Source organism: Betta splendens, chromosome 5 (assembly GCF_900634795.4).
Source record: "Betta splendens chromosome 5, fBetSpl5.4, whole genome shotgun sequence".
NCBI classification, from domain to species: Eukaryota; Metazoa; Chordata; class Actinopteri; order Anabantiformes; family Osphronemidae; genus Betta; species Betta splendens.
Window position 1 is genome coordinate 14,485,946 of NC_040885.2, and position 11,668 is coordinate 14,497,613.

The window sequence follows — 11,668 nt, forward strand, 5'->3', positions numbered from 1 at the left end:
GCACCCCCTCAAACCGCCGTCCCCATCGCTTCCCTCTGAGGGATTAGTGTGTGCCTTTTCAACATCATTATCATATATCCTCTCTTTGAAAGGGCAGTGTCAGCTCGACTGTTGGAACCCTACAGAAATTCAATTGACAACATAAGCTCTGTGGGATACAACAGCAAAGGTGGTCATTCAGTTGGGCGGGTAATGAAGCAGTCTTTGTTTTTTGTCTTTTCATTTTGTAATAAATTCATGTTCTGGGTTCTTTAAAAAAAAACAGAGTAAGAGTGAATGAGAGCATCACTCATCCGCGCTAGGTCAAACCCAACTGGCGGAGACGGGTCCACGAGCAGCGGGTGGAGCACGAGCACGCGTGGGATGGAGCGGGAGGAGGGAGGCGTTCACCTTGGGAGTGCTCGTCCGTTACAGGAAGCCGCTCCGTCACGCTGTCACGCCCGCGCCACCTCTGCGCCGCCCGGAGGTCACCCGCCGGCTTCCTGCGCCGCTCGAAGCCCGACACGCTGGAGCGTTCGGCGAGTCATTGCTGCTGCCACGCACAGAAATGAGTGCAGGTACATGTAAACACTGACTGTGGGTGTGGGAGGGAGATAATGCAAGTAAAATAAAAAACTACCTTATCTCCTTCTCGTCATTGCCCTCTTTATTTTGTGTTATCTTGTTTACTATTCATCCAAATAATTTGCAAACAATGCATTTTTGCACAGAACCAGGTGTGTGATGAGTATATGTACTCACATTATATCTCACCTGTTGAAGGACCCACAGTAGACGTCACTGGGAGCCATCAGTAACCTCACGTGTCTGCATGGTGGGAGGTACCGAGTAGAGACCACTTTACAGTTACCTCCTGCTAGAAAATGTTCAATTCATGGGACTCGCCTCGAAATCAACAAAAGCTTGCTTCATTATTGTATTTAAAGCCTAAATGTTCTATGTTTAGGTTTTGATATTTTTTTGTTTGGCTGAAAGTGCTCAAGTGTAGAGTGGGGGCCATGTTTATCCTTCTCCACGCTGTGAATAATCGCTAGAAGGAAGCAGCTCAAATCTGACAACCATCACATCTGACAGTGACCAGCTTTCACAGGGTGACGGCATGAAGGCGTGAGCCGATAAGAACGGAGAGACTGGACTCCAGGTAAAGGAGTGATGCTGGTTGTTAATTTGTCATTTCATGCAGCGACGTGTCTGAAACTATTGTTCAGGCGGTCAACGGAGCCGTCTGCTGATGATCCTCACCTTACTTGTGTTTGTGGACCGGTCTTGGACTGTGAGTTCCAGTTGTTTTGTGTTTACCTGTGCTCTGATGTCGAGCTGCCGCCATTTTTTGTTAAATGTTGCGTTAAGGACCTGAAGCAGTAAAAGAATCAGAACCGGCTGTACGGTCGGTTCATCAGGAAATAAGGAGGTCATCATGAAAAACGGTTTTACGGTAGCTTTGTTTCCCTTCTTCACTTTTATTAGCTTTACTCATTTTTTCTTGGTGGTCCTCATTTGAATATCTCAGCATGTTAGCAAATGCTGCCAGTAAACACACTCCACACTGTAATGCTGCCCAGACAACACATCAGCCAGCAAAAGTCAGGCTATGCAGTTCTAAAAGGTGTAAATGAAGTGAAAATGTGTGTGTGTGTGTGTGTGTGTGTGTGTGTGTGTGTGTGTGTGTGTGTGTGTGTGTGTGTGTGTGTGTGTGTGTGTGTGTGTGTGTGTGTGTGTGTCTGGCAGCACAGCAGCTCTCCACCCTTGGCCTCTTGGTCCTTGCGGTTATGAGGTGGGCTTTGCTGGTGTGTCACCGACATGCTGCCATGCACTGAAGCGTGTGTCCCACTGTCACACGCGGCATCTATTTGCTCCATTCACACACATCCAGGCAGAAGACGATGAGAGACTAAGATGCAGACTCTTCGAGGCTGGAGACGAAAGACGAGAGCTTTGGCGCCGGAGCGAGGGGCATGACGGACGAGCGCTCCCTGCTTCTTTAGGATCTGGAGAGAACAGGTGGTGTTATGATAGCAGCCCAGTGCTTTGGAGGCTGCCTAGCACAAATGTTCATCTAAGCGGCCAGTTAGCGGTTACACCAGCATCTGCTCGCAGAGAACAGCACCACAGCAGGACATTTAAGACCATCAGTAACTCAGTAAACCTGCAGGCGTTCTGCAGCAGTTTACAGGTTCAGGGGGAAACTTCTAGATGAGACACTTTTCATTTTCATTCCTCTGTTTACCTGTGTGTTTTTTTTCAGTCTCAGATGTATTATTCTCATCCTCGGATAATGTCACCTGTTAAGATAGGATTCATTCAATGCACTTTTTATTATTTTTATTATTACTCATTCGAAAAGTCTTTTCAGGCTGCAGAATTGGGAATTTTGCAGACAGTTGAGACAAAGCAATGTAGACTTAATCATCCTACTTTTGAGGTGCAAACAAACTTCACAGAATATACTTTTTAGGCTTATTTAGGGAAACCATAACATGTGAATCATAAAAGTAACTTTCTGCACAATTGAGAATATAGGAAAAAAATGACTGATTATCTCCCTGACTAATACAGTACAAGAGTTACCATAGCAACCAGTAAATGGATGCATCAGAAGTCATGCCTTATGTAAATTCGTTGCACAGTTGGAATCCACTTGAAACAATGTGCAAACGTGATTTTACACATGCAAGGAACTTTTAATGACAGTTACTGTATTAAGGTTAAATGCACAAAGCGCAGCGTCTGTTTTATTTTAAAAAGAAGTGTTGCATGTAAATACAGGACAGAGTCAAGAAAATGTAAGGTGATGAAATGTGATGTTTGTCCTCACCGGCATTTACAAACAAACCACACTAACGTCAGTGAGCTCATTCGTTCACCTTTGGTTCGGTCTAAACAATTCAACCTTAGTTTTGTTTTCCACGTGAAGCATTTTCCCAATAATCCTTTAACTATAAAGGATCCTCCCCGACTCTTTTGTCTGCATTTATAGCCAAGTGCACTAAACTGTCCTTGTTATAACCTTGGAGCATGGATTGTTTGTCAGGTCCTGGTCCTGACCCTGGTCACATACTGTACAGTGTACTAATAATAAAGCCTTAAAGTATTTAACAGCAGGCAAACTCAAATAATATCAGCAGCAGCTCTCCTCCAGCCTGCTTCCTGCCCTGTGGTTGTTTCATCCTGTGCATGCGCTGCTCCTCCACTTGATGCACAATGGGCCTTTAATTAACGTTATGTTAATGTGTTTGATATTTTTATGAGGAAATGTCAAATAAAACAGAAGTGAGCATCCCTGCGACGCTGCACTTCACAGGTGACTTCACAGCCTTGAAATTGGCCTTATTGTGTTTAAAGCACGGAGAGCTTCCGCTTCATCTGTAAATTAACGCGAGAAAAATATTCAGTGCCAACGCACGGGTCACCTCGCGGCGCAGTCCAGTCTTTTGGGCGACGAATGGGCCAAAAAAGACGAGAGAAACCGAGAAGCTGTGAAATTACGGCCTAATAAGTGTCGGCGGCTGCTGACAGCGCCAGTCAGTGAAACCTGCAGTGAAGGAAGAGAGAGAGAAAGAGGAGCCCTGCGAGAAGGAAAAGGTTAATTGTACCTAAGAATACTTACGACTGTTTGCATTTTCCATCATTCTCCAGGTCCCACCTTAAGGTTCCCTGACCTTTTGTTTTCTGCCTAATGAAAGCCATGTAATAAATCAGACCCTGACACACCTCTTCCCTCTCTCCTCCTCCTGTGTTTACTGCAGGCCCGCGTGCCACCTTTCTACCCTCCCCTAGTCTTTCTTCTCCCTCGCCCTCCTGCCCCCCACCCCCCCAACCCCAGGCCTGGATTAATAACACTGACACTCCAAACGGGCGAGATAAAGGGAAATGAAGATGGGAACCAGAGTCTCTCAATATGTGCACTTCATCATACGCCCGACAACTTCTGAGACAAGGGGAGGGGGACGTGAGAGCCTGTGAAGGGAAGGAGAGTGGAGCGCAGGGGGAGGCGAGGGGAGGCGAGGGGAGGGGGGCGGTCGGGCGCGTGAAGGAGGCATCCAGCGCGCGAGACGGCGCCAAACGAAAGGAAAAGGGTGGAGGTCAAAATGTGGGAAAAGTAGCGGGATTCGGAATGAAGGAGTTGAACAAGTCAGAGTCGACGGGGCTCTTACGGAACCGGAACCGGCCGGTTGTTGGAGGCGTCTGGAGAAGAAGCGGAGGTGAACGTGGAAGAACATGTGGCTTGGTTAATGCAGACGCCCAACAGTTCATTAGAATGGGATCTTTTCAGGGCTGCTTTTTATTTTCATGTTAGCGTGGCTGTAGTGACTTCTGTATAATTGGCACTGCCTCAGCTCTGTCAACAGATGGTTGTAAAGATTAATGATGGTGTGCTGCTGAGACGTAAAAATAGAGCGCCAGCACTAGTTTGTACCTTAGGACTCCAGACTTCACCCGTAGCTGTTTAGGAGCTTTCTTTTGGTTTAAAACATGGAGCGTAGACGTTTTTAATTTCTTTTGGCTTTGTTGCTATTTTTAATCTCCAGGATTTGTCCGTTGACTATTACTCATAAACTCATAATTAAAATTTACAGTAAGAGACATAAAGTTGCTGCACTTCTTTCTCGCTGTATCCAATTATCAGCCAAATTATCTTTAGCTCCAGCTCCGTGAAACTTTAAAAAAATAAAATAAAAATGACGGACACTGTGAAAAACCCTGACACAAAGCTCCGTCTGAGCAGCCGTGGAGACAACTTGTTGCGGCCGCGAACAGCGCGCCGTCCCACTCGTCGACAGCCTCCTCCTCCCCCACCGCCGTCCTAATGATCCGCATCGTCACCTCTCAGCTGTGGGCCCCTGTTAAAAACAAGGAAGTGCGAAAGTTTGAACAACAAAACCGTCCATTTTTATACCTCTAATAAATCTGTTGTATTTTTTAAGAGCAGCCGCTTTGTTCGCAGAAGCAGATTGTTCAAAACTCCCACCGTTAATTAACGAGCAGAGCGACATAAGAGGAGCGAGAGGCTTTAATTGGAACAACATCTCACACCACACAGAAGTGTTGCACCGCTCCCATCAGCGGCAGACCCGCTTCCCTTCGTGCCTCCCTCTGCTCCTTCTCCTGCGTCACTCTCTCTCTCTCCCTGTTCACCTTCAATTAGCACCGGCCAATCAGTCGGCCAATTAAATATTTTTTGTGCCTTCCTGCCTCTCTAGCAGATGCACGCTTTTTTCCCCCAATTAGAAGCCTGTTAATTAGCATTAACGAGCAGGAGGTCGCTGACCGCGCTCACTCTTCGCCTCCACGCGTCTGAGGCCATCTTTCATATCAAATCCAGGCATTGACCTTTGTGAGACACACCAGTGGGTGGATGCTCCACACGTCATCCATTATTTGCTGGCTTTTATTTACTTTTGTTTCTTTAACAAAAAACTAAATTCTCTACATGCAACAAAACAGCCTTGACAAGTGATGCAAAAGAAAACCATATAAACACAACATCATTTTCAAGCCGATGCCGGCCTCCGCCTCCGCCGCGCTGTCCCCGCGCGGGCGTGTCTCCCGCGTTCCTTCTCGAGCAGTCGGAGCCGAGGCAATGAGTCAAGGCGGCCATGCGTGGCTCCGTGAGCTTTGTTTGAGCTCGAGGATGCTCAATGAGACGCAGAGAGTGTCATTCCTCAGACCTGTCCCACAGGCTCGCTGAGAGGGCAGAGGGAGGAAAATAGGAGTGTAACAAACAGACTGTTCAATTAGGGGCGGAATGGTGTGAAATTGCCTCCAAATGATAAGCCTCTATTACGGCTGCGGCCGCGTATTTGCCTGGTGGGCGAGTGGTTGTGTATATCAGGAGAGAACCCCACAGATATCTGAGGCGGTGATTATGACAAACACTCTAAATACGGTGCACATGGCGGTGTGAATGGGAATCATTTAGTGTGAGGAGTCAAGTATGAGAGGATCCGTCTGGAGGTTCAAAGTTAACGCAGGACATTTGAACATGTTTCTTAATTATTCAAAGCCAATTAAAAAGATACCGCCCCACGTGCTGTACTTGAGTCCTCTCTCACATTATGGATGCCCAGGCCTGCAGCCGCTCCCTCGGAGCTCATACATCACTGGCTAAAGGGTAAAGAACAGAGCTGTGCTCAGACAATGGGCCCAGAAAGGGCACAAGAAAGCAAGTGAGCAGCGTTTTTATTTTTTCAATCTCTTACTATGAAGACCGTGAACATCAGGCATTCAGATTTGCAGAGGTGCATCAGTCACTATCCACTATCAAAGGATTAAAAGCTGATTAAGAAATACCTTGACTGGAACTCCAGAGGAGCCCCTTTCCTCATAGGAAGGTCAGAGCTCATGTACAAAAGGTTCCTGTAGCAGGAGCCGTGCTGAGAGATGGAGCAGAGGATACAGGCGGGCGGAGAATGGCAATAACTCACGAGTGCTCCAGCACCGGGCAGATGGTTCCTATGGATGTACTGTAAAAATGCCAAAGCGCCGATTACCTGAAAGTCACTTCAAAGACATCTGGGCTTAAATTTGATTGTTAGTTTTAAAATCTCTTTGCTCACGCTCCTTGACATTTGATAGCACATTCGAGAAATGAATTGACATTGGCTATATATTTTTTTAAGTAGCCAGGAAGTGAATGAATTGAGTGAATGAATGAAACTGTGAGCTGAATGAAGCTTATTCATAATAAGCTTTCCGCCCAGAACTGGCTTCGTCTTAGCACCTGTTGACAGCGACTTCCCTGTTTACGGCCTGTGTGTGACCCCCGTCCTTCCTCCCGGTGTACCAGGGTCGCGGTGCTTCATTCCCAGCACCGTGACCCTGGTACCGCAGGGATCTGCGGCTCCACTGCCCTTCAGACGCGTTCGCCACTAGAGCCTAACATTAGCTGCCAGCAGCCACAGAAAGAATAATTACATTTTTATGGATGACTTTTTTTCCCGCGGAGTAAAGACGCTCTCACACTAACAATGCCACACAGGTATGATGTTTAAATCCCTATCCTGCTGAAATCAGCAGACCGTACTGTACCACTGGTGCTTTTCCTCAAAGCAGCTTCCTGACAATGAAAAATGTCCATATTCTGAAGTTCAGGCTGAGTGTGTGTGTGTGTGTGTGTGTGTGTGTGTGTGTGTGTGTGTGTGTGTGTGTGTGTGTGTGTGTGTGTGTGTGAGAGAGAGAGAGAGAGAGCGAGAGAGAGAGAGGGGAGAACGAGCATCAGTGCGAGTGCATTTGTTCACAGGACGCTGCATAAAACATGTTCTCCACAGGCGACTGTGTCAGTTACCGGAGGTAAAGTGTTTCCTAAGAGGCCTGTTTGGCCATTTACCTTAAACCTACTAAGTCTGTGTGTCTGTGCCACACCCAGCACAGAGACGCTCCAACCCCACCTGCACCCGACGGGTTCAACGGATGGAATGAAACCACCCTGCCCATGGCCAGATGTTCATTTACAGCAGGTGTTCATGAAGCAGTTACTATACAAGAAATTAAAATTTAATAAAAAGCATGTACACGCGGATTTATGAATCTGTGAGTGCGTGTGTTTTCGTTCAATTCCACCAGGTGACGTTTGGCCTTGGATTTCATGTAATAATGAAGTACATTGCTTCTTTCATTTAATCAATAGGTACGGACAGAGCACGCCTGGAGTTCACCGCAGCTGCTCCGAGCAGCTAATCACACACGTGTGACTCAACGGTAATAAATGTAACTTTTCAAACTCTGATCACCAGTGAGATAGCGAGGGAGAAAATCTCAAGGGCAGCAAAACGAGACAGAGGAACGATGATAATGAGATAAGCCATAAATTGGAATAGGTGGCCTATCGCTCTGTCCACTGCCGCAGATGAGATGGAGGAATGGAGCATTATGGGTGATGGGTGCAGCCCCCCCCCCCCCCCCCCGGAGCTGTGAGGAACCCAGATGACTGTCCACTCCTGTCTATCAGTGTCTGCCAGTCGCTGCTGCTCAGAACTTTCCCCTCAGCTTCGTCTCGGAGGCTTTAATTGCGCTTTAGGCACTTCTAGGAAATAAAACAAGGGCAACAACACAAACAGGTGGACAGAAAGCCACACAAAGTCATGTGCCACGCGCTGTTGCAAAAACACAACGCGATTTATCAGAGACAAAGCCATTAACACAAGTCATTTGAATGTAACACAGAAACTGTGTTAGGTTCTGTCAGCCGAGGTCCCCAGTCATTGTCTGGGCTCCACTGACTCAGAATATAAAGCATCCTAGCGGCTGTCACTGCTGCCGTACACGTCCCCATTATGAGCAGCAGCATGTATAGCATGCGTGTGAGGAACTGCATGTATAGACCATTAGCACAAACAGGGATCAGAATCCCATTTGATAGGCAGTGGGCTGGGGACATCATTCCAACACAGGCGCGTGGCGTTATACAATCCATTTTAAATAGCAGGTATTGTGCCGACCCGGCTCTCGCTGACAGGCACCAGTAAGAATGCTCCCAGACTACATTATAGCCTCCAATAAGACACAGCCAGTGTTTCCAGCACCTTCAGACGCCATCATTACCTATTCAGAGCCTATTCCGCCAGACTGTCATGGGACTCATTACTCCATTGCTTTGTGGAGGCTGCAGACGGTAAGAGAGAGAAGCCGTGCGCTGACCCGGGGCCCGGGAGCTGACGCGCGGTGTCTATCAACACGCGCGGAGATCAGACGGGGTCGGGCCGCGCTGAGGGCCCGTTAGAGGTGGAGCCGGGCCGCAGAACAACTGAGCCGCAGTGCACCGGTACCGAGACCCGAAGTGATGGAGACGCAGCGGTTTCCCAATTTCGGTTCACTGGGATGACATGACTATTGCACACGCTATAACAGGGAAGCAGGCCGGCTGATGAGCATCCAGTGCTGCGTCTTTGAAGCGCGTTGTCACACCTACAGTGTTGTAAGTGAAGCTGTTTGTGTCTGTTTTCTTCCTCACAGTGCGTCTGTGCTGAGTAAACAGGGACGCGACTGCGTGGTGACAATGAATGAAACTGCTCCCTTTATCTCGCCCCTTGCACCTCGCTCCTCTGCGCCCCCCTTCCCTTCCCGCTCCTCTCGTCTCCACCCACCCGCGAAGGTCTCGCGGGGCACTCGGCAAATTAATATCAAACGCGCGCCTGTCATCTGCCTGAGTTGGTAGAACAAACCAGATATTAATGGTAATAAGCAGAAGGCTTTAAAAGAACAGAGCGGGATGGAGGAGGAGGAGGAGGAGGAGGAGGAGGAGGAGGAGGAGGGGGCCAAAACATGAACAGGGACTCGCTGAGATAGATGTGACTGTGCACACATCCGTACACAGGGCGCACACGCGCACACACACACACACACACACACACACACACACACACACACACACACACACACACACACACACTCACACCGAGCCCTGTGCTATATGATCCAGAAAGAGCAGGATAATGGAAAAGCCTGGGGGCGCGGGAGGACGGTCCTCTCTCTCGCTACGACCCTCAGACCTTTAGCCGAGCGTCCAAACGCTGCACGCTTCCTTCCTGCAAAAGCCTCTTTGTTTAATCCACCTTAAGTCTAATATTCGTATGAGGAAGGAAGGGGAGGCCTTCAAACCTGCAGCGCAACGTTGGGAAAAGTCTGGTGCAAAGTGTTTTGAGAAGAGTGACCCCCCTCTGAGTTCAGATCTCAGATGTCGTCTTTGTTCTTTTGGAATAATTCAAACTGTTTGCTTGTTGTCGTTAACGTTTAAAAGATACAGTAAGATGCTTGTTTTAACCAGGGCTTGTAATCACCTTTAAAGCTAATGTTTTCATCCCAACCCTATTGACTCACAAGTTTGGTCTCGAGAAAATATGATGCCACTGGATCCGAACATAGAAAGTCTGTCTTACAGTATCACTGGAGCAGGATTTCCACCTGTCAAGTCTGCAGCCCACCATTGCACACAGAGTCTCACTGGTCTTCACAAGCCAACAACATCAACTGCTTTCCACCGACAGCTTCCAACCAGCCCGAGCTCCGTGAGAAGACAAGGCGCGGAAAAAGTTCCCCAAAATACCCGGCGCACGAGGCAGGAATAGAAAAAACTTTGGGAGTGGAAGGAACGATCCCTTCCTCTGACAGCTCCATGTGCAGTCACGCCGTTAGGACCGGTAAAAACGCGCTTAGTAGCAGGATTTCCAACCAAGTCCAGAACGGCTGCAACACCGGTCGCAAATGAAATTAGACAGACGAGTGCAAGAAGCACCGTGGCAGCAGGCGAGAAGAGCTGTGATCAGTGAAAGAGCAGTCGACTTATGTCCAACATGACGTGAAGGTAACTTAATATTCACTCTTTGTTGTATTCCAATACATTTACTGAGAATTTACACCTGTCCTTTGTTGAAATCACAGAACAGCGTGATGGTCGATGGGCAGCAGTTTATTTGTGAGGTTTTGATAACTAGTCCTGGACAAAACGTGTTAACAGGTTGATTCACTCAGTTTTTGCAGCCGCGGTGTTAGCGGGCTGCCTTTTACACACCCTCCCTCTCCTCCATACGATGCTAATACATCCCAAAACACACTCTCCTCTGGATGCACACACATAAACCTCATATCGACTCTTCCATCTATCTGCTGGAACTGCTGCTACTTTTTTTTTTAATTGCAAATAAAATAAGGCCGCCAGTGTTGATTTGCTTCCCGCTGATCCCATGTCTCAGTATTAGACATGTATACGACGAACGCTCTTGCTGTATACACACACACACACGCGCACACACACTTCCTATGATGCTGATGCCTCTTAAACCTGTCAGAATGTGCCTCTCTTCCCCCGGGACGCGATTGCTATCGCTATCACCACTGGACTCTGCTTCAGGGGAATCTGGGCTAAATGTCTGAATAACAGGTGATGTGGGCATAACACAAGCCACGGAGGGGAGAGGCAGCTTGGGTACAGAGAAAGGCAGCGGGCCTGACATATAATAACTTTGTAAATATATACATAGGAGGGGGGAGGAGGTGACTGCTGCTGGGTGATTGTTTTAACAGGACTGCTTCCTAACGAGCTCCCAGGATGCCATTTACTGTAAGGGAAGCCCAGCCCTGTGCTGGTGCAGCGGCGCTGAGGAGCTCATTAGGAGCCACAGCCCGTCGCTGCTAACCTGCCATCTCCCGCCCCGTCCCGCTCTATCCGCGTCTCAAGCTGAAGGACGGGCGCCGAGCAGCGCGCGGTCCACTTTGGGCCGCGCATGTTAACGAGCCGCGCTCACGCTGCGCGCGAGCGTCCGCTGGTTAGCGGCGCGAAGACGCCCGTCTCATGCTGATCACGGTAAATGAATGGACCTCGCCCGGGGGGTGGAGGGGGGGTAGGCTGCTCGTGACGGCCGGGCTGAGGCTGACAGCTGACTGGAGCTGCAATAAATAATTAGACGCCCAGAGAATTTTTATTTTTATTTAAAGAACAAATCTTTATTTGAGGCACACGTTCTTCAGGCGTCTCACGGCCAAACACATTTAATTGCTTGTGTCACATGATGTTAATGACTCAAAGCCTTTTGTAAATGTTATGAGAAACTCTCTTTTTTTTTTTTTTAACTAAACTACAATGCGAGTCAAGCAGAGGACACTTTTACAGGCGTTATTATCGCTTGGACCTTTCACCAGGACGCGGCCATGCAGAGGTCAGCAGCTTCTCTCC